General features: G+C 37.7%; 1 long non-coding RNA gene across 3 annotated transcripts in view; it reads left to right on the top strand.

Moving 5' to 3' along the window:
• Positions 1-22892, top strand: part of LOC111172747 (uncharacterized) — a 319126-nt gene that overhangs the window by 79472 nt on the left and 216762 nt on the right. For 2 of the 3 annotated variants that reach the window (XR_002644013.3, XR_016394160.1), the window contains exon 3: positions 5489-5591. This is a non-coding gene — a long non-coding RNA (uncharacterized LOC111172747). Of the gene's footprint in view, positions 1-5488; positions 5607-22892 lie in introns of those variants that run through there. The other variant, XR_016394159.1, reaches the window with a different exon arrangement.

The raw sequence follows: 22892 nt of genomic DNA, 5'->3' as shown, positions 1-22892 counted from the left end.
GCCTCTGAAGTTGACCCTTAGGCGCCACCATTTTCTGTCTAGAGGTAACATTATACCCAAGGGCTCACAGAATGACCTCACTCCTTTTAGGTCTGGCAAAATTAACCTTTTGTCTGCAATATAATCTCACTCAATTAAAAAAAAACAACAATGGCCAGAATATAAATAAAAACAACAGCAGGCTTTACTCTCCAGTGTGTCTCTTTTGCCCTGGATGGAAATGACCCAACTCAAAGCGCCTGTGCTGATTTACTTACTTTGGTGCTAGCTGAGTGATGCTGGACCTGGCAGGCAAACTTTCAGTTTCTCTCTGTCCATAACAGCCAAAATGGCCGTCTCTGCATAATTTGAAAACTACAGTCAGTGAAATACAGACAAAGAAATGTGGTTGCTGTGAAATAAAATGACTATCACAAAGGGAGAGATCAAATGTGAGAGAAGGTGCATTTAATGTAAAAAACACAACTGGGTGTCATTCTATTTCAAAGCAACCTAAGTGGAGAGTACAAATATAATGCATGATAATGAGGGTGCACAATTTTGGAAAGTGGTTTTTAAAATGCTGCTGCAGAATGCTATCTAGAGTCTCTTAGGAAAAAGCAAAATCTCATCAGGGACCTTTTCAAGCATCATTTTCTCCTGTTTTAAATGATCTCACGTGAACTGGCTGTTAGTCGACTTGGCATAACACTCTATTATTCATTATTTTGACCGCTTGCAAAAGGAACAAAAGGCCTGTTATTAGTAATTTGCCAATTGTTGGGAGACTTAATCTAGGTACTTACAGAGCTCTTTGCCTCATGCTTATTTTGTTGTATGAAGTTGTATGATCTGAGGGTATTCACGGCCCCCTCGTGCTCAACTCATATAATCTCTTCTCAAGTGATTAGTGTGGAAGAAATGATTGACTCTGAATACCAGGCCTCTGAGCATATTGAAGAAGCCTTTTCTCCTCACGCAGGAGATTCTGGCTTTGGGGGTAAAGAAGGCTTTTCCTTTTATTTGTGTACAGATTTCTTTCTTCTTCTAAGGGTACAATGAAGATGATTGCATTATTAACAAGGTCATTTGTGACCCACTGAGCACCTCACTGCTTGCTGGATGTGCTGTGTCATATATGGTCCGTGCTATGGTATTACTTTTCAGAAGTCCCCAAATTTCCCTCTAAGGGATTGTAGTCCTATAGGGCAAGTACAGTGCAAGTGACCTGAGAGATAAGTTGCTACCTGGGTGCAGAGGAGGAAGAAATCTCTTTCACAAGGCAACAGGACAGGTTCCATGAAAGAAATGCCATGTGCAAAGATGATGAGTATAATTTCAATATGCAGAAATTGTAAGGGACTTTAGGATGGGGTTTATAGATAACATAAAGAATGTGAGTGAAGTAGCAGAAGAATAGAACATATTTCTCCAGAAGCCTAGCTATCAGAAGCAACCTAATACAGAGTGTCCTAAAAGGATTTTAATTGCTCCTTTTTATGATAATGCATATTGCCGTGGTTCATATGATGGCGGAGCTTGTGGTCTGGGAACTGTTAGATAGCATCATGTTGACTGATGAATTCTTATAGGTCTTATGCAATGGCTTTGATTTTAATGTACTACCACAGTAATGTCACAGCCGTATTTCATGGTACATGCTAGCTGTGATTGTGCTTGGCCATTTGTCTGATACATAACAACCCTTCTGAAGCTCTGAATCATGATTATGCATATACTTATTTACATACAGTTTATAATGAAAATAAAAAAATGATAGACTACATACAGAATATTTGGGTCTGAATCAAATCTTTTATTTTAATTCATGTTATTTTGGAGTTAAGATTTCTATATTCTAGAAGTAGCTTTATTTTTGAACAGATTGGAGATAAAAAAAGTATTCCAGTGTAAAAAAGCACAGGCTGAGTTGAAAAAGAAAACGACACAAAAAAACCCAGAAAGTTATCCTTTGGGACTGTATTAGAGAATATTTGTAGGAAATACAGTAGGTATTTGGGTATCAGGATCAGATTAAATTTGCAATGAAAAATAAAACATAAAAGATTAACTTCAGAAAGGGAAGCTTATACAGAATATATAAGAAATAGCATGTATTGTCTTTCAGCTATCTTTCCTCTGGACTTGAATGTTTTCAAGACTAGCTTGTAGAATGAAATGAGTTTTATGAAGAATTTGAACAACTCAGCCTTTTTAAGGATACAAATTTCAGTTTAAGTGATCTGCTTTTCTCTTTTTTGGAGAGAGGGCGTGCAGGAGTAGGGGAGGGAGAGGGGGATGGATGGAGGGACTGAGGACCTGGTTTGTTACTATCTAATATGGAGCTTCCATTTTGGGCAGTTTCATGCCAATCCCCATCTCTCTTTCCAGCTCTCTGGCTTTGGGCAAGTTTCTTAAATTCCCTACAACTCTATTTCCTCATCTGCAAAATGGAGGTAAAATGCCTGTGTGTTAGGGTTGTTGTGACATATTACAAATGTAATAATGTACATAAAGTACGTAACTCTGTGTCCAGTATATATTACCCACTCACTCTAGGTATTTATCACATACCCTTTTTGAGCAAGACACTTTGATTTATACCTCTTACTTAATCCTCATAATAGTCCTGTGAATATTATTGACTCTCAATTTACAGGTTAAAATCTTGAAACTTAAGGGACTAAAGTGGTTTTTACAAGTTTAAACAAACCTAAGGGTAATAGCCAGGAGTTCAACTTAGATCTGACAGTTTCAAGCCTGCAAAAGCACCATTGCATTAAATTCAATCATTCCCTCCCCCTCTCTCTCTCCTCTCCTCTCCATTCCCTTTCCTTCTCTCTGTAGTTCTGATTTCTCCAAGTAGAGTCTTTAAAAAAAAATGTTCCTCATGATAACACGCAAATTATATGGAATGAAACTATTTTCATTCCAGTAAGTTGAAAAAATATGATGACATCATTATATCTCCAAACACCATTAATTCCCTTCAAAAATATATCCCATTCTTTATTTTTTATACTCAAGTAATGCATATTAATTGTAGAGACATTAGGAAATATAAATAAAAAATAAATACTCAATATCCAAAGACAATCATAGATAACATTTTAGTGCGTGTCTTCAATTCATACCTATCCATATACTATTTTTCCCTCTTATAGCAGTATCATATTAGAGTTTGATTTATAATGGGCTGTTTTTACTTAATGATCATTCAGAACTATCTTTCCAAATTGGTAAACGTACGTCTACGTAATCATGTCTATCAGCTACGTAGCATTCCATCGTATAAAGGTACCTGTTTAAATAATCCTTGTTATTGGATACTTTTTTTTTCCGGTTTTCTACTTTTATAAGCTGTAGACTCTTGCATATACATTTTTGTGCTATTGGCCAATTATATCCTTAGCATAATTCCCTAGAAGTGGGACTTATGGGTTGGTGTTTATACCCTTCTCTGGCTCTTAATGTATATTGCCAAATTCCTTCCCTTAAAGAAAGGATCAAATTATACTCCTCCTAGCAATGTATGAGAATGACCATTTTACACGCCCACACTAATGGTTATCAGGCCTTTTAATCTTTGAGAACTCCATTAGGCAAAAAAATAATGTGACTTTATTGCTTTTCTTTGCATTCCAGTGTCTATCCATTCTATAATAATCACATTTCTAAGACTACTATCTAAACAAAATGTAAATTCATTAGGTCAAAGACAAAATCTCTATATACTTAAATATTTATATCTGACATCTTTCTAAAGTAGAATAAATCCCTAAAGAGGCATTTGAGATACTACTTGGCAGAAAACCATGGATTAACAGTATACAACCTTATTAAGAACATCCTTGAATTTTATTTTAAACCTCAAGCTCATTGTTCTTAGAGCTCATTTGCTAAAGTAATCTCCTCCTGAAAATGACAAACCCTCCGCTAGGAAGAATCTCAAATGAAAGGAAAGGAGAAGGTTATGGAAGCTAAGCCTTGGCATCACCTGACTTTTGTGACCAGGTGGGACTTCAGTCTCCTTCAGTCTTTGTCCCTCTGTGGTCAGTGCCAGAGTGGCCAGGGGTATAATGCCGATGTCTCCTCAGGCCTCAGTGGGAAAAAGGGAAAACTATGCAACATATGCTTGATAGGTTTGTTTTGGGGAATATTGAAAGGAATTGATAGTCTGACCCTTCATGAATGTGTGTCCCCATTCAAAAAAAAGAAAGAGAAAACTTACTAAACAATACATAGCTACTGCTTTGTTTTAAACAAAATTCTTATATTGCCCCACAAAGAAAACATTGGAGTAGTATTGTCTTTCCATATACTCTACATCAGTTTGCCAAATGATTATTTATGCTGTGCAGTTGGGTTACACCATTTACACACACACACACACACACATACACACACTCACACGCATCTTACTAGGTGCTGAAAAGTAATGGCCAGCTACCACTAAGAAGATAATGTCTTTAGGGTCCTTAAACAATTAACCTCAATTTGGAAACTAAGCAAGTCTAAGCTATGTTTTGCTAAACATGATTTTTCCACTTAATTTTACCCTTCCTCCATATTATTTAAACCATCATGTAATTTCAAATTTCATACCAAAAATTAATTTATAGTTGAATCAGCAGCACTTTATTTATTAAGAAGCACATATCATTTAAAGAGGCTTCCTTAGAATAGGAAGTTTCATTTAGCTAAATCTAAGGAAACAAAGATAGTCAACTCTTTGTTTGATTATAGCCTGGGATCTCATATTATCCAAGCGCATTCCTTGACCAGACACATTTAATGATTGGTCAAACCAGGTTCAAGAGAAAAGTACTGCTCTGTTATTAAAAGGAAACTTAATGATTGCATCTCCATTGGGAACATTATAAAATCCATAATAAAGTTTACTTTGTGCACTGACCACAGAGTACTTGATCTTGGCATTCCATGGTGCTTCTCATACTTCAAAGGTTGAAAGCACAGTGAAATTTCAGTCAGCAACCTTTGGTTCCATTTCCTGGGAATGAGATAGCTTAAGTCTGTGAATTACTCAAAAAGAATCAAAATGTGAGTGCAATGATAGATGTTGGTGTTTTTTTTTTTTTTCCAGTGTATATAAAAAGGCACCTTTTCCAAATGCCCCCTGTTTGTGTTCAAAATGAGCTAGAGTAACTCTACAGTATATTCACTGTGAAGGAATCAAGAATTATAAAACACTTAGAATTTATGAAGGAACAAAATATCACAAAACTGTGGAGTGATACCCCAGATTCACTGAATAATCTGAGAAAGGAATGGAAGGAATAATATGAGCTAACACTTATATTGTGCTTATTATGTGCTAGATACTGTTTTTAGTGCTTAGTAGGTATTAATTCTTTCAACCCTCCAGATAGCCCTGTGAGATATTTTATTTGTCCAAGAGATCAGTAAGACACAGAGAGGTTAAATATCTTGCCAGATATCACAGAGCTGGTAAATGGCAGGACTGTAATATGAATTTTCTTGATTTAAGGTGGTACGTCTAGATGGCCAGGTGAAAACCGAGCACTGCTGAGAAGCCCCGAGGAAAAGTGCAGCCTCCACACGAAGTTTTATTATTGGCTTCTGAGGAAGTGGTAAGTTTGCAAATATCATCACACATTTAAATGCTTTAAGAACTAATGTGACAGCTTGACATTTGGGGAAGAAACTGTGCTGGTTTCTAAGGTCTGAGGCTACCACTAAATATCTGGGGAATCTGGGTTAAAACATGTCATTTTCTGGGGCTCAGTTTCTTCTGTGTAAAACAAAAGGGATGGATGATGTGCAAAAAGAGATTCTACAGTTCTTTTATGAGACAGGCACTTAAGCACATTGTGGTCTGGTGGGGAACTCTTTCTGTCCACAGAGACCTCACAGAGGACACAACAGTAGTGTTCTCTGCCATGAAGTGGCTTCAGTGAAAGGACTTGATCGTATTCTGAGATACTTCACGGTCTTTGCCCTCTCTAAATTCTTCACCTATGAAACAGGTTAAAGCAGTAAGGATAGTGGCAATTGTAGGTTCAGAACACAGTGGAGCAAACCCTTCTTGTTTCTCTTGGGGATAAGCTTCAGTGATGGGGTATTGATACTGGCAACAGACACATATTCTTATCTGAAATGCAGATCAAAAGATTCCACCCTTGAGAGCATTCCCTGACAATGGCCTTTCCAGCAGCATGAATCTGCCAATAGAGGCCTGTAGTTAATTTCAATCAGCCGGCTTTGCTGGTATTGCTGCTCCCATTTTAGATTTACAAAGCCATTCTTGATGAAGACAATAAAAGCCCCCTTTTCCTCTTGTGCTGCGTTATGCTCTGACACTTTATCAAAGCACACAGACAGAGGGTTGTTCTTAACCATATATAAAATGGAGCAAGCTCACAAACATGCTTTGATATTGCACTGTGGAAACACCAAGGTTAAAAGGTAAATCTGTGGTGAAACAGTATTGATTAATTGATGTAAGAAAGGTCAGGCTGATCTTTATCTTGCTTGAAAGACTAGTTCTACATGGCAGGTCTGTTGAAATGGTTCCTATGTAAAAAGATTAAAAAAAAAAAGGAAACCTAATGCAAAGACAATGGGGAAATCTCATCAAACAATCACTCAGGAAGTTAAAGCACTAAAACAGGAACTGGAAGGTGGATGTTATTTAGATTTCTGTGTATTTTGAATAGGCTTTCTTGGAAGTACCTTCACCAGTGAAGCAGTTGTAGGAGAAGTAAAGACAGTGATGTAAAGTCTTAGCCCTGCCCCAAGAAGACCAGAAAAGGGGGCTTCATACTCCTCTTTCCAGCAAGGCTGAAATCTGCTGAAGCAGAAGACCTAACTTGTCTGACCTTCAGGTCCTGCCCAGGTTAAAGACTGTTGCATAGTGTTTCTCACAAGAGGCTTCCGTATCGTATCTCCAGGGTCTGGTGGGAAGAGGATGAGGAAGAGGGAATTATCCCCTCCATACCTTGAGATGCACAGACAGCTAAGAACAGCTTGTCCAACCCACTTCTGGCCCAAGAGAGAGAATGAGGTTTCAGAGGTAAAATTTAGGATTTGGAAAAAACAAAGAAACAAAGGAGGAAGGACTAGTGGCTGGGGGGAGAAAGAAAAATATAGGGACCACGAGGACAGGATGCCAATCCTGAATTACAGCACATTTGAATGAAAAGAAGGGCCAGGGGATGGTAGTGGGAGGGGTTGGAAATGGGAATGAATGCTGGAAGTTTTGTCTCATTATGCTCGAATCTGAAAAGACCTTCAGCAAGTGTCTGAACCTGAATAGGTTGGCCTATGATGTAGTCTTAAGCAAACCCAGAAACCTCAGAGGCTCACTATAAATTTATTTTTGGCCCTGGGTGATACTCCTGCCTCTTACAGCTATGGTATTGGAACATGTAGCCTTACCACAGCAATGAGGAGATGCCTGAGATTTTTTTTCCAGTGTTATTGAAAAATAATTGACATACATCACTATATAAGTTTAAGGCATACAGCATGATGATTTGATTTACATATATTGTGAAATGATGACCACAATAGGTTCAGCTAACATCCATCTTCACATGAAATGTTTTGAAGGACAAATCTGGAAGTAGATTACATCATCTTTCTTATATCCTACTGTCTTGGATACAGTCACAAAACCTTCAGCTAACTGCAAGGGAGACTGGGAAATATGCCATAAAATGTTACTTGTCTAGGTTTACCTTAGAACACCAGGGATTTAGGTTTTCATAAAGAAAAGTTTCCAAAGACTGCATTGTTAAATATTGGAAGGAGCTACCATGGGATGTTTAGAGAACTTTATTGCTGTTCTCTAAGATACTCAAGGTAGGAGATCGGACTCATTTTTCTGTAAGTTCTATTCTTTATACAATTTTATGCTTCTATAACTATATAGGCTTTTTGTTTGCAAGGGAAAACATGAAAAGTAAGCTAGATATTTGGAATTATTTTCTTATCAAACTGATTTAATTATCCATGGTTACTTCCTACAAGTAAGTAGGGAAATTTTATGTTAAGAAAGCAGAGACACACACACAAAAAAATGGAATCAGAAATTAAATGTGTTTTATTCACAGATTTACCCATTTTGTGGCTTAAGGCCAGCATTTTTAATAATAAACAGTTAAAGACATAAATCATAATTTGGTACAAATCCATATGTAAAATATAAGATCTAACCTTAGCATCATAGTCACTGGAATTCTGATAGTCTGTATGTGACACATTTTGCATTTTTGTGTTATTTGCTTCAATGTATGTTAATAGATGGTAATTATATGCTTTTCATTTGGACAGCCCTTATCCAAAAACGATTTAATATTCGCACATCCAATGGGTCGCGCACAGCTATTGATCATTTGGATCAGAGTTCAGTTTGAACTGCTGCTGGTTAGATTAGAAATTGTAATCATGGTAAAAGATAAATTACAAGGTCTCCGAAGATCAGTTCTGTTTTCAGATTAGATGTACTTTTAGATATGAAACATCAAATAGGGGAGATTAGACAAGGTCTGTGATGGTGTCATTTTGTGGGTTTTCTAAGGAATATATCCAGAGATCCGTGGTACCCTTTCCCCCACTGTATCAGGAATGTGAAATTTATAGGGAATGACATTTTATTACAATAAAGATGGTGAAAAAATTCATAAATTATTTGTGAATTAGAAAAGGATGCTTATTTATATTTTGTAAATATAAATTTTGGTATAATAAATCAAATGCTCTACAATCAAAGTTATGCAATTTTTAATATAGAGAGATTTGGTTTGGATTAGAGGAATCTAAATGAAGATTAATTTAGATGAAGCAAACCTCTGGTGACTTCAATATTAAAAGGATTTTATCTGTGCTTTAAAATATTATTTTTGTCTAATTATAAAAGAAATACATTCTCATTGTAGAAAATTTGGAAAATTCAGAAAACTCTATTCAAGGAAACAAAGAACATTCACATTCATAAATCCAAATGTGTTGCTATTAACATCTTGAAACATCTCGTTCCAATCCTTTTCTTTGAAATTTTTTATGAAATATTTCAAACATACACAAATATAGAAAATGATATAACAAAGCCACACACACATCTACCACCTAGATTTAAATATGTTACCTTTTTGCTATATTTACTTCAGATATCTCTTACTGATAAATACATATATTATAGATATAGATACTCCACTTCGTTCTTCTCCCTCCTTTTTCCAGACTTAACTATTATTGTGACATTTCCATTTTGTAATTTTGCTATTATCATCCATAAACAATATATAAAATTGTTTTTACATTTAAAAAGTATATGTCTTAGCAGCAGCAGAAGCATCATGGCGAACACTTAGGAAGTACTTACTGTCTTTCAGGCACTGTCCTGAGGCATAGTACACGAACTAACTGTAGAAGGTGGGTGCTATTATTATCATCCTCATTTTATAAACAAGGACACTGAGTTACAGAGAGGTTAATTAACTTGCTCAAGGTCATACCCCTACTCTTTTCTAACTTGCTTTTTTATGCAACACTGTGTTTTTAGATTTATCCATGTTGATACATATGACCCTAGTTCATTTATTGTAACTGCTGTATAGTATTCTATTATATGAATGTCACAGTTGATTCCCCTACTGATAGAACTTTGAAAATCCTTTATGTATCCCTTATGCATATCTGTGAGAGTTTCTTTAGGGGAGTTACATAGAAGTTGAATTACTAGGTTATAAATAATGTACTTTTTAGATTCTATATAATTATAGAAAAATTTATATATTGATCTTATAGCCATCTCATTGCTTTGCTAAACTTTGTTATTAATTCTAGTTATCTGTGTTTTTTCTATGCTGACAGTTATATTTTCTGTGAATAGTGACAGTTTTTTCCTTCTGTTTCAATTTTACATATTTTCTTCTCTTTCCTTCTTCCTCCCTCCCCTCCCCTCCCTCCCTCCCTCCCTCCCTCCCTCCCTCCCTCCCTCCCTCCCTTCCTTCCTTCCTCCCTTCCTTCCTTCCTTCCTTCCTTCCTCTCTGTCTCTATCTCTTCTTTCTTCTCTTACTAGACCAAGGCACCTAGTTCAATGTGGAGGAGGGGTGGTGATAGAGATAATAGTTGTCTGTTTCCTAATTTTAAAGAGAATGCCTTATTAAGTGTGTGTTTGTTGCTGGTTTGCAGTAAGTACTCCTTAGATTGAGGAAGCTTCCTCTGTTTTTAGCTTGTTAAGAGATTGGTTAGATTTTATTGAATGCTTCTCTGTGCCGTTTGAGAGGATTATATGGTTTTTCTCTTTTAATCTCTTAATGTGGAAATTATATTAGTACAATTTCTAAATTTTAATAATCTATGTATTCCTAGAACAATATTTAGTCATGATATATTACTTGTCATGACATTGTTGATATTGTTTTCTAACATTCCATTTAGGGTTTTTACATCTGTATTAAAAATAAGATTTGTCTATGATTTTCCTTTTATGAATTATCTTATACATTGTTGATATCAAAGTTTTTAGCTTTATAAAATGAGTTGGAACTTGGTTATTTTTAAAAAATTTCTTCAGAACAGTGTGCGTAATGTTAAAATTATATGTCCCTTTAAGTTGTGGTAGAACTTGCCTATAAAACTGTTAGGGTAAGGTTTTGGGGGAGTTAATAGTGGAAATTTTTAATTACTGATTCTATTTGTTAAATGGTTATAAAGTTATTAAGTTTTTCTATTTATTATTGAGTTTACCATGGTAAGTTATATAGTTTTCTAGTTAATTTGCTATTTTGTCTCAGTTTTCCAATTTATTGGCAGGGAATTTTTCATAGCATCCCCTTTTTGATTTGAAAAAGCTTTACCATCCTTTTCTTCCCTTTTTATTCCTAACGTTGATATGTCTTTTTTCTTTTATTCTTAATTAATTTTGCCAAAGGATTGTCTGTATTTTTTATTCTTAGATATGGCAGTCCTCTAAGAACCTCTTTGTAGGATTAAAAAACCTCTTTAGATATGGTGAACAGAGGCTTGACTTAAGCCTCCAAAAGAGTCATAGCTGCTGTCCATTCGCATTACTGAGGAAGTTCACAAACCCAGAGCCCTTAGAGTGAAGGAGGGGCTTCATACTACAAACATCTCAGGGTGGCAGATCTCCCAATCCACATACCCTCTGCAGTGTGACCTCCCCCATCTAGGGGACACTCCCCCATCAAGAAATGGAGTTTATTTCTTGGTTCCCTTGAACCTGGGTGGGCTCTGTGAATGCTTTAACCAATAGAATATGCTAGAAGTGTCCTTGTGCCAGTTCTAGGTATACCTTTTAACTAGCCTAGCAGCTTCTTTCTGGCTTCTTGGAAGCTAGTGAAGGGGTGAGAAATGTGACTATCCTAAGACCACCATACTATGAAAACTAAAAAACAGAAAGAGAGAGGAAGACCAAGGAGTACCAAGGTGCCAGGCCTGTGAATGAAAAGCCATCGTGGATGTCCAGCCCAGTCAAGCTTTTAGATGACTCCAGCCCTAGCATGGTAGACTCTAAGCAAGAACTACCCATTGGAGCCCATTCAATTATAGAAATGTGAGCAATAATAATTATGTGTTCTTCTAAACTTCTTAATTTAGGGGTTGTTTGTTACACAGCCAGAGATACCTGGAATAAGTATCAATTGTGAGAATCTTCTCTCTCAGCCTTCCATCAAAAAATCTCCCATCTTTAACAGGATAAATATGTATATATAAATAGAGATACACAAATCGTTAAGAGATTATTGTATATCAGCTCCGAGGTAATACTGTTCTCCAAAGGACCCAGAATGCCACTGTGGTACCCTTCTCAAAGTTGGACCATATGGACATTGGGTGATAAATGGAGTGCCCACCTCACAGTGGGCCCAGTGAGTCTGAAATTATCCCATACATATTTTCTGAGTTTCTTTTGTATCAGAGTCAATATGTATTGTTTAAAGCTGATAAATCAACTAATAGATGTAAATATATTACCTAGTGCTATAAAAGTGTCTTATTTAAAGGTGTAAAGAATGTAATAACTAAGATCAAAGGGAAAAGAGGGCGGCTGCAAGGAAATAGAATGATAGGAATTTCTTCATCATTTACAACAGGAAGTAAAGAATAATTAAAGAAACAGAAGATTAAGCTAGTTATATGTTGTTAGATTAAGAATAAGAGCTAATATTCACATAGTGCTTACCAGCCTCTGTTATAACTGCCTTGTGAAAATTAACTCATTTAATCTTTACAACAGTCCTTTGATGTAGGTATTATTACTTGTCCTCATTTTATAGATGAGGAAACAGTCAGAGAAAGGTTAAATATAATTAGCCCAAAGTCACATAGAAAGGATACAAATAGTTGTAATGGTAGCCACTACAAGAAGCCAAAACAGACTACAAATCTCAAATCAGGTTGTTGGTTTCTGGGTGCAATAATTCTGGCAGTCAGACAGTTTTGTCTGGAGACTCTTGAGTCTGCATAGTCTCCAGCCTTACTCTTCCTTTCCTGATAATTTGAAGCCAACATCCGAGACATAACGCACAGATTACTGTTCATTTCTTATGGGAGAGGACATGTGTCTCTCTCTGCATTTTCAGACTGCTCCATGTTGTAGGATGGAGAATTCGTTAGGGCTGAAGAGCGGGAGTCCTGATGTCCATTTTGGAAGAGGAGACTGGAGAAATAACTCCTTTGGTGTGGGGGGCAGCAAAATAAAGCAGTGGTGATATCAAACTATGTTGAATTTGTAGCCACACATCCATCACCGCCCTGTGGGGAATTTTTCTCTTTCCTCCTAGAGTTTTAAAAAAAACTTCATAGTTAGAGTGAAGTAAATTCTTTGATCCCTGTCCCTGACATTAAAACAGTAAAAAATAATATGCTCAGGTGCTAATCCATGAGTTGATCTTTTAGATGTCTCTCTAATTGAAGTAAGAAGGATATTAACCCTGGGAAAAGTGTCATGGGCAGCAAAACATTCTTGGCTTTGCAGCTCACAGGATGAGTTGTACCAATCATAGCTTTTTTTTTTTTCCTCAATATTGTTTAATGTAATGGAAGCCAAAGGAACCTACCAACCCAGTGTGCTTTTTCAACACATTAACTCAGCCAGTAGAATTAATTTCAAGTTCATTTCTGCATGGATCATTTACAGTGTTAATTTGTGAGTTTGCACGGTGACTGATTTTTTTTCCTTTTTTTGCATAACAGGTGTTGGTCACAAAGTGAGTTAATTAATTTTGCCAATTAATTGTTGCTATACTTCTCTTTTTTTTTTTTTTTTCTAAAGCAATGGCTGTTTTTTGTCATCACTTGTTGGACTAGATCAGGTGCTCCTCTGTGGTTTTTTAAACACCTCTGTGCACACAGCTACTTTGGCAAGTCAGGAATCAAACTGACAGCCTGTTGGAAAGGCATATCCTGTCAAAAGTCTAAAGAGACACAGAGTGACAGTTCCCAGGCTCAACTGCAAGGCCTGCCTCTCAGTCTTCTTTGGCTGGCTAGGAGCTTGGCTGATGCAGGGCTCCAGTGCCAGATAGCAGAGGGCCTGAAGTAACAAAAAACAAGGCCCAGCGAGGTAATTGGGACTGACAGCACATTTACTTATCCCACAGGCATCTCTGCAACCTGCAGCCACATTTAATACAGCCTATGAGAGTCTGAGCACACGCACACTTTTTGCTCTCTCCCTGCTACTTTCATTATTGTTATTTTATATTTTTGGCATAGGTTTCTTAATCCACTCTTTCTCTAGATTATCTAATGTAATCTGACGAGTGGTATAGAAATTTTTTTCCCTCTTGTGTTATAACTCATCATGAACCATCAAGGCAGGAAACACACCTAGAAATCCAAATTCAGTTAGATCTGAAGAAGTGAAAGTCCTACTGTGTATCTTTGGGGATCATTCACAATCCATGTTTTCAGCTGCTGTTATTGGTGTACCTGTTGCTAAATGAGAAGGGCAGACTTGAAACTTTGGTTCAGGTTCTTCAAGCTTTGGAGTTAACTGGGGACTTATAATCTACTCAAAGGTGAAGATATCAGATCTCAAAAATAAAGGGCAAGAATGATCTTTCAGAGGGAGTGGTCTGGATAAAGAACAGTGCTATTTATACCAGTAGTAGCGAGTAGGTCACACAGGATTGACTCTCCATATACTCCCCCCAAACCCTTCTCTGTGGAGGTAGTTTAGAATTCAGTAAATTTCCAGAAAGACAGATGTATTAGTCCATTCTGGCTGCTGTAACAAAATACCACAGGCTGGGTAACTTATAAGCAACAGAAATTTATTTCTCACTTTGCTGGTGGCTGGGAAGTCCAAGATCAAGGCTTTGGCAGATTCGGTGTCTGGTGAGAGCCTGCTTCTTTAGACAGCTGCCTTTTTTTTTTTTTTTTTAATTAATTTATTTATTTTTATTTATTTTTGGCTGTGTTGGCTCTTCGTTTCTGCGCGAGGGCCTTCCCTAGTTGTGGTGAGCGGGGGCCACTCTTCATCGTGGTGCACGGGCCTCTCACTGTCGCGGCCTCTCTTGTTGTGGAGCACAGGCTCCAGATGCGCAGGATCAGTAGTTGTGGCTCACGGGCCCAGTTGCCCCGCGGCATGTGAGATCTTCCCGGACCAGGGCTCAACCCGTGTCCCCTGCATTGGCAGGCGGATTCCCAACCACTGTGCCACCAGGGAAGCCCCAGACAGCTGTCTTTTTAATGTAACCTCACATGGGAGAGAGGGGAAGGATCTCTCTGGGGTTTCTTTTATAAGGATACTAATTTCATCCATTAAGGCTCTGCCTAATACCTAATACCATCACTTTGTGGGTTAGGATTTCAGCATATAAATTATGGGGTGACGTAAACATTCAGTCCATTGCAACAGGTTTCCTGGATCACCCAGATTTGTTTTGGTAAGTTAAGGCTTATTTTTACCCATCAAAATATATGATGAGTCAGAATCCAGGACTGGGTCTTAAACAGAAATATGGAGCCCCAGGAATGTTGGAATCTGATTTTTTAAAAAGGAGAGTAGCCTAGAGTAGTGGGAGTCACAGATTCCTAGTTCTGTTGAGGACAAAATTAATGCCAGAAAAAATAAGCTATCTGCCACAAACATGGCTGCTGACCTTTAGAATGGTGAAGGAAAGTTTGGGGAATCTACTTGGCATTTAGATGCCTATGCCAAAAGAGGGCCATCTAGACTTTTTCTTGCCTGAATCTGGAACTCTTGTAGCACTTTATTCAACAGCCATTTCCTTTACTTCTTCCTTGCCACAGTAAGTTTATTTGTTTAGTAACCAGGTGGCTGTGGCCAGTAGGAGAGTCTGAGCCCTTTCCAGTTCTCAGGGAGTGAATCTTGATAAGTCTAAATTTTGTCATGGTAAGTCCAGCCACCTTGACAGTGATTAGCTTCAGAATGAGACGTGCAATGTAATTCTGGCCGCTGAGGATACTTCAGTTGATGGCGCTTGAGAGAAAGATGTTTTTGATCCTTAGAATAGATGCAAAAGGAAGTTCAGTTGCTTATTGTCTCTGGTTGAAGCTGGGTGAGGAGGTGACACTGGATCTTCTGAATCTATCCTATAATTTTGAGAGGAGCTAGCCAAAGGACCAGGCAGCATGTTGAAGATGGCATAGGGTACAAACAGAAAGAAGCCATTACCTTGTGGATTTCACTGAAGAGCCAAATAACCAGCTCCTTAACCGCTCTGCCTCCCAGCCTATTGTGACAGCAGATAAAAAATTTTCTGACTTTTACTGGGATTTTCTTTATCTTTTGATCAAAACTGATACAGTATCATTGTAGATAAGTTTTATGTTCCATTGTTAGAATCAAATCAGAAACCTACACATGTAATCACTGGTCTGCTGTCTTGCTAATTAATCCTCTGGATACTGGTCTAGAGATATTCACTCATTTATGGATTCACTTAGTAAACGGTTATTGAGCCTTTGCCCTGGACCAAGCACTGGGGATGAAGCCACGGACCAAATCAATATTGTTCCTACTTTCATGGAATTTATAATAGAGCAGGAAGTAGAGATGCTGAATGCGTATAGTTAGAACAAAATTGTAGATTCAATGATGCCTTTACCTGAAGATCAGCATCTACCTTTGCAGGATGTATGTATGCTTAGTCACATCTGGAGGCCATGACAACCTGGTCTCCCTGTGATCAAACTGCAGTGGTTACGGGGCTTCACAGATAGAGCTGCAGGATTATAAGGCGAGACTGGCCAGCAGGCACTCTGTGCTCTACACTTTTTCCTAGACATTTTAGTAAGTCACATCATGTTCCATCTTTGCCCTTTAGATTGGTTCATTGGTAGTAAAAAATGAAAATTAGAATATATTAATATAAGCATATAAATGTAGTTCCCAGTAAATAGTATGTAAGTACAGGAATATTTACCTCTCATTATTCCTATTTAGTATTTGGGAGAAATGGTGAGCCAGATTTTAAGGAGGTGGTATCCTTCACTAGTCAGACTTTTCTTTCTGAGATTTTCCCACTTACGGTCTCTTTTCTTTCATTCTGCAAATATTTATTCTTTACTTTGCCCTGGGGATGCAGTGAATAAATCAATGAATAAACATTGATTTCATTTCATCCTTGAAGAGCTTTGTTGTAAGTTTAGAGTACAGGCTTGGGAGACAAGCAGCAGGTCTTGAACACTGGCTGTGCCACTTATTAATTGTGAGGCCTTCAGTAAGTTGCGAGATCTGTTTGACTTCAGACCCTTTGTATACAAAATTGTCAATAATTATAGTATCCATCACATAGGCATGTATGGGGATTAAATGAGATAATGCAGGTAAATCATCTGGTTGAGTGTCTGACACAGGGTATTGTTCAGTAAATCATAACCACACTCAGAGATTAGGCATATGCATAAGCAACTCTAACACAAGCTAGAAAGCAGTAAGGCCATAAGAGCTAGAGGGAAAATGCTGCATGAAATCAGAGGAAGGAGTCTCTGGGAAGAGGAAAGGGAGCCACTTCAAGGAGGAGGTGCCATTTGACCTGCGTTAACTCAGTGCTGCCTTAAAATTTGGCCTGAAATTTCCCTCTGTTTTAATTAACCTTCAGTTAGAGTGCACTCTAGCTTTTCCAGGGGCAGACTCCATCTCAGTGAGGGCCGGATAACTTTCCTTTATTCTCTGATAGTATGACTGACTCCAAGCAGTTACTCCCTGAAAGCAGGAGCAGAGACAGGAATAAGACAGGGCAGTTCATTCCTACTGCTAGAAAAATATCACTTATTTGTCTCAGAGATTGCTCTACCGATAGTGCCAGAACGAAATCCTGTGATTTCAAAGAGCTGTATGACATTAAACAGATATTTTTGTTTTCCTGACCTTAATTCACTGCTATTTAAAAAGAGACAGTTGGACTTCACAATCTACAGAGGAGATCCAGTGGTGAGGGCTGAATTGGATACGGTTCATAACGTACTCAGCACAGTGCTTTGAATAGAGGGGACACTCGAAAGGCATCATTTAAATATTTATAATCATAGATCCTGTAAGTCTTACTTATTAGTTTGCTGTTGCTGCTATAACAAATTACCATAAACTTAGTGGCCTTAAACAACTCGAATTTAACATCCTGCATTTCTGAAGATCAGAAGTCCAACATGGGTCTTACCAGGCTGAAATCACTGTGTTGACAGGCTGCTGTGTTCCTTTCTGGAGATTCTAGAGGTGGATCTGTTTTCTGCTCATTCAAGTTATTGGCAGGATTCAGTCCCTTGTGGTTGTGGGAGTGAAATCCCTTTGTCCTGTTGGCTGTCAGTTGAGGGCTGTTCACAGCTTCCAGATGCCACCCGTATTCCTTGGCTCTTGGCTCCCTTCCTGTGTCTTCAAAGCCAGCAGTGGTGGGTTGAGTCCTTCCCCTGCTGGGAATCTCTCTTCCTTCTGTCTCATCTTCAACTCAGCCTAGAAAAGTTCTCTGTTTATGAGTACTGATGAGATTAGATTGGAACCACCCAGGTAATCCAGGATATTCTCTCTATCTCAAGGTGTGTGCTCTTAATGATACTTACAAGGTCCCTTGGTCACAAAGGTAACATTCACAGGTTTTGAGTGATTAGGGAGTGGATATCTTTGTGGGGGGGCATTATTCTGGCTCCCACACTTATCTTTCACATTCAGGAAAATACATTATAATCAGGCCTTTTAATTTTTTATCTTAGAGTTCTTATCCTCTGATTCATTTTCTATCCCCAACTCATCCAGCATTTCAACAGATCTCTGTTTCCATGAAGCAATCTTGAGAGCCACTCCTTTTTTCATGCGTGAATACTTTCTTTATTGTAATTTTTTCTCTCCTCTCCCTTCAAACCAATGATTTTCATACCTACCCAATCTGCTATTACAACCATCATTTTCATATCTGTTATGTTTAGCTTTTGTCCCTACTTTTCTATCAATTGACTTTGTTACCATCCAAATTTTCTCTCTTTTCGTCAGTGTATGGCTTCTGCATCCTGGGTTCTTAGAGACAATGATTACTTTAAGGCTTTAGAGAAGTGGGTTGAAAGGAAGAAGAGAAATGCAATAATTTGGGAAAATTTATGTTTTCCAGCAATATATTTTATTACTGAAGTTTTCATTTTCATATTTATTAGATTTTTAATTATAAAATTAATACCTGGGACTTCCCTGGTGGCGCAGTGGTTAAGAATCCGCCTGCCAATGCAGGGGACACGGGTTTGAGCCCTGGTCTGGGAAGATCCCACGTGCCACAGAGCAACTAAGCCCGTGTGCCACAACTACTGAAGCCCACACACTCCCAGAGCCTGTGCTCAGCAAGAGAAGCCACCACAATGAGAAGCCCATGCACCACAACAAAGAGTAGCCCCCGCTCTCTGAAACTAGAGGAAGCCTGCGTGCAGCAACGTAGACCCAACACAGCCAAAAATAAATTAAAAAAAAATACCTGTTCATTCTAACAGTTGATACAATATTAAATGTATAATAAAATAGGTAATAACTAGGCCTTAACCCTAGTAATCCCATGCCTGGTTAGTGAAAGTTAACAGCTTGTGTATCCCATGTATCTTTCCATCCCTTTCTCCATGCTTATATTACATATACAAATAAATAGAAACTTTTCATTTTCATTTGCTGTAATGGGTTGAATTGTATCCCTTCAAAATCCATATGTTGAAGTCCTAACCCATAGTACCTCAGAATGTGATCTTATTTGGAAATAGAGTCATTGCAGATGTAATTAGTTAAGATGAGGTCATTAGAGAGGGCCCTAATCCAATATGACTGGTGTCCTTATAAAAAGGGGAAATTTGAACACAGAAACATGCATACAGGGAGAATGCCACGTGAAGGTCAAGGCAGAGAGTAGGGTGATGCTTCTACAAGCCAAGGAGCACCAGAGATTGCCAGGAAAGAACCAGAAGCTAGGGAAGAGGCCTAGAACAGATTTTCTCTCACACAGTTCACAGAAGGAACCAACCCTGCCAATACCTTGGTCTTGGACTTCCAGTCTCCAGAGCAATGAGACAATACATTTCTGTTGTTTAAGCTACTCTGTTTGTGATACTTGGTTACAGCAGCCCTAGCAAACTAATACATCTGCTTTATGAATGTGGGCTCATATTTTACAAGTAATTTCGTGATGTGCTTTGTTCACTTAACAACACATCATGAACATCTTTTTAGGTGGCATATTTTAAAACAAGGGTATTTTCATGCTCTGGACAGGAATGTCAAATGGGCCCGGAGCTGCTCAAGGCTCCTTTTCTCAATCAGGATGGGATCTGGTAAGCAGTATAAGTCATTAAATAGTTTCCTTTGTGGGAAGTGGACCAACCTGGGTGCTGGCATAGCAGGTGGGGACTCAGAGTAGCCCCTTACAATCTAACTCCTGCAGTCCCCTCATGCACCAGCACAGAACTGGACTCAAAAAGGAAAAAAAAATTTCCCTTATACTCGTTATGCATATGTGATACCACAACATAAGCACTGGCTGAACAGATAGGTCCCTGTTAAATTTTTAGGGAAAACAATATCAAACAAATAATGAAACACATGTGAAGACTTAAGTAGCTTTGATACTCTAGGAATTCCTCTGACTTTTTGCTACTTCAAGTAAAACCACCCCACCATGCTGAGAATGCAGGACTCCACTGGCGAAGATGCAGTAGTCTCCTTAGCTGAGGGATTCTTAACCTGGGGGAATTAAAACCTCATGTAAGTAAGTGGCTGAGGAATTTATCCTTATGTATGTTTTTAAGATGAGTGCGGGTGTGCAGGGAGTGGAGCGAGGATGGTTTGTATCCCCAGGGGAAACGGTAATGTCTATAGCCAGTTTCTACTAACCATAATTTCCATGGTGTCTAAATAATGATCAAATTTTGAGTGAATTCTAGGCCACAGCAAATAGAACACTGCTCCCAGGGCATTTTATATGCCTTCTAGGGCCAGCCTTCCAGAAATCTTAAAAGTGTGTATGGCAAGTAGCATGCCAGGAATTCTCTACATATTCATGCCATTCTTGGAGTGATTTATCCATGAAATGAAGCAGCAATGGAAAGCTAGGCAGATATTGCTTCCTTTTAAGGTCACTGGTTCATAGCAAAGCACACGGTGTATGGAGACTGAAATAGGAGGGTTTATTTAGGGAGAAGACATTATGCTTATTTTGCTAATCTATCAGGTAATATTTTGTTTTGCCCAAAAATGGTAGGAATTTTGTCCTACTGAGTTGTCAGCAAAATATGAGAATATCTAAGAATATTCTCACCTTGAGTTGTATTTCTTAAGTTGATGTTTAATTATTTTGACATTTCTGTTTACATTTCAGCTTTAAATTTATTTTATCTTTCAGACTTTTCTGAATCCCAAGTATAGCTTTAGGCCATAATAGTCACTTCATTAACAGAATGGGCTCATTACTGGTCAATGTTTTGTTTAAGATATTAAAGGATATCTTTTAAATAGTAGCATAACAGCTCCTGTGATAATACATACTTGGCCACATGAGCAGAATAAAATGAAATTAGATGATTATATTTAATTAAATCAAGCTATAGGCCCACACCAAACAAACAAAATGTGATAACTTTATTTCTCTATTTTAATTTCCTTGGGGTCTTGTATGTGGGAGATAATTTATTATATGGGGCCTTCAGACTGATGCTTGTGGCTTCTGAACCATAGTTCTGGTTTCCTATAGGGAAAGGGAGAAGGGTGATTACCTTTTAAGGAGAATAGTGCCAAGGGGCTAAGAGAGCACAGGTGCATCTATGCCTGAGCCAAACTAAATCTTTTTCAGCCTGAAGATTTTCAAAATCTGGGTTTATGTTGATTTTCTTTTGTATATCATCAACCTATAATGATGGGAAAACAAAAGATGCATAATAATTTGTGCAGTGGTAGTCCTTATTTGTCTCCAAAATTATATAACTGTATAATTTTTACTTCTTAGCTCACTTAGCCTATGGAGATGTTATTTCATGAACAGTGCTAAGGAAATTTAAGAGAAATTTTGGCATAAGGACAATTATAAGGAACCAGTTCAACTATTTTGCATGGTGCTTAGAATTCGAGAGTGGCACATGAGGCACAAATGCAACTTTGGGTTGATTAAAAATTTGCCAAACCCTGAAAGAAAAGAAAATTCTTTCCATAGATAACTATAGATATGAAGGCACGTATATGAGTGCAATGGTGTGAAAGAAACTTTTAAGGAAAGGAATTCTATTTTGCCTTAGAAGATAATGAGAGAACCTAGTGGTATAAATCTGTAGTCAGAAAATTTGAGACTGTCACATTATTCATCTTTCCATTTCCCAGAATATTTTATTCCCTTTACTTATTCCTTAAAAGTAGAATGAGGATGAAATAGGGGCAAGTGCCAAGGAAGAGAGATACTTGGATTTCATCTTTTCCAAGATTACTTATAATATTCTCTGCTTTCTGCTTTATACTAAAATAATTAATTATAAAAATAATATTTGGGAGAATGTAACATCCCAGTAAATAATAGCTTTCTCTTCCTAATCCATGAATATTAGTTAATATAAGCTAATGGCTATACAATATATATAAAATATATAATAGAAGTTTATTTTTCTTTTGTTTCATAGTCTGGTATGGTTCAACATGGGGCTCTGCTCCATGTGGTCACTCAGGAAACCAGACTCATTCCCTTGTGTGGCTCCACTATATTCTAGGACCTTGTTGTCCTCTGCATTCAGCTACACATGTGGGGAAAGGAAGAGAATGTGGAGAAAGCATATCCACTCTCAACTGCATTGCCCCAGTGGTGATGCATGTCACTTCTACCTACATTTCATTGTCTGGAATCAGTCCAGTGATGCTGTCTAACTACAGGGGGGCTGGGAAATATAGTCTGGTGGTGGAGCCAGAAGAAGAAGAAGAGAACTCTCTGCCATAATATGCAATAATTTTCAAATAAATATAAGGAAATAAGATAGGTTCGATGCTAAAAGCAGTATAAAACATATTAATATTTACATTCGTATAGTGCTTATTATCATGCATACCAAGTTTCTTTGTACCATAGATTCATTCATTTATTTATGCAACAAATGTTTATTGAGTGCCTACTATGTGCCACTTTGCTAGACACTTCGTAGTATGGTGGTGAGCCAGATAGCCATAGTCCCTGAATTTATCAAGTTATCAGTTTAGTGGTAGAGACATATATGCTAATTAATGTTTCATTTCAAAATATCCAGAGGCAATTTTGCAGTACTTCTGGGTAGTACAATGCCACATAAAGAATGTTTATTGTTTCCCTTCAAGTCTGTCTTCGTCATGTCTCATAATAATTTCTTAGTTATTTAATTAATATGCGTTTATCTGTCAGGTATAATAATTTTCAGAGTATCTAGTGAATCCTAGTATCTATTCCCTAGAGATGGTTAGTGGAAAT

This window comes from Delphinapterus leucas, chromosome 8, assembly GCF_059928025.1.
Source record: "Delphinapterus leucas isolate spDelLeu-1000000601 "Yukka" chromosome 8, BTC_Dleu_Yukka2, whole genome shotgun sequence".
Classification (NCBI taxonomy): domain Eukaryota; kingdom Metazoa; phylum Chordata; class Mammalia; order Artiodactyla; family Monodontidae; genus Delphinapterus; species Delphinapterus leucas.
Note: the sequence above shows the minus strand (reverse complement) of the source record. Positions and strands in the feature narration are given on the sequence as shown.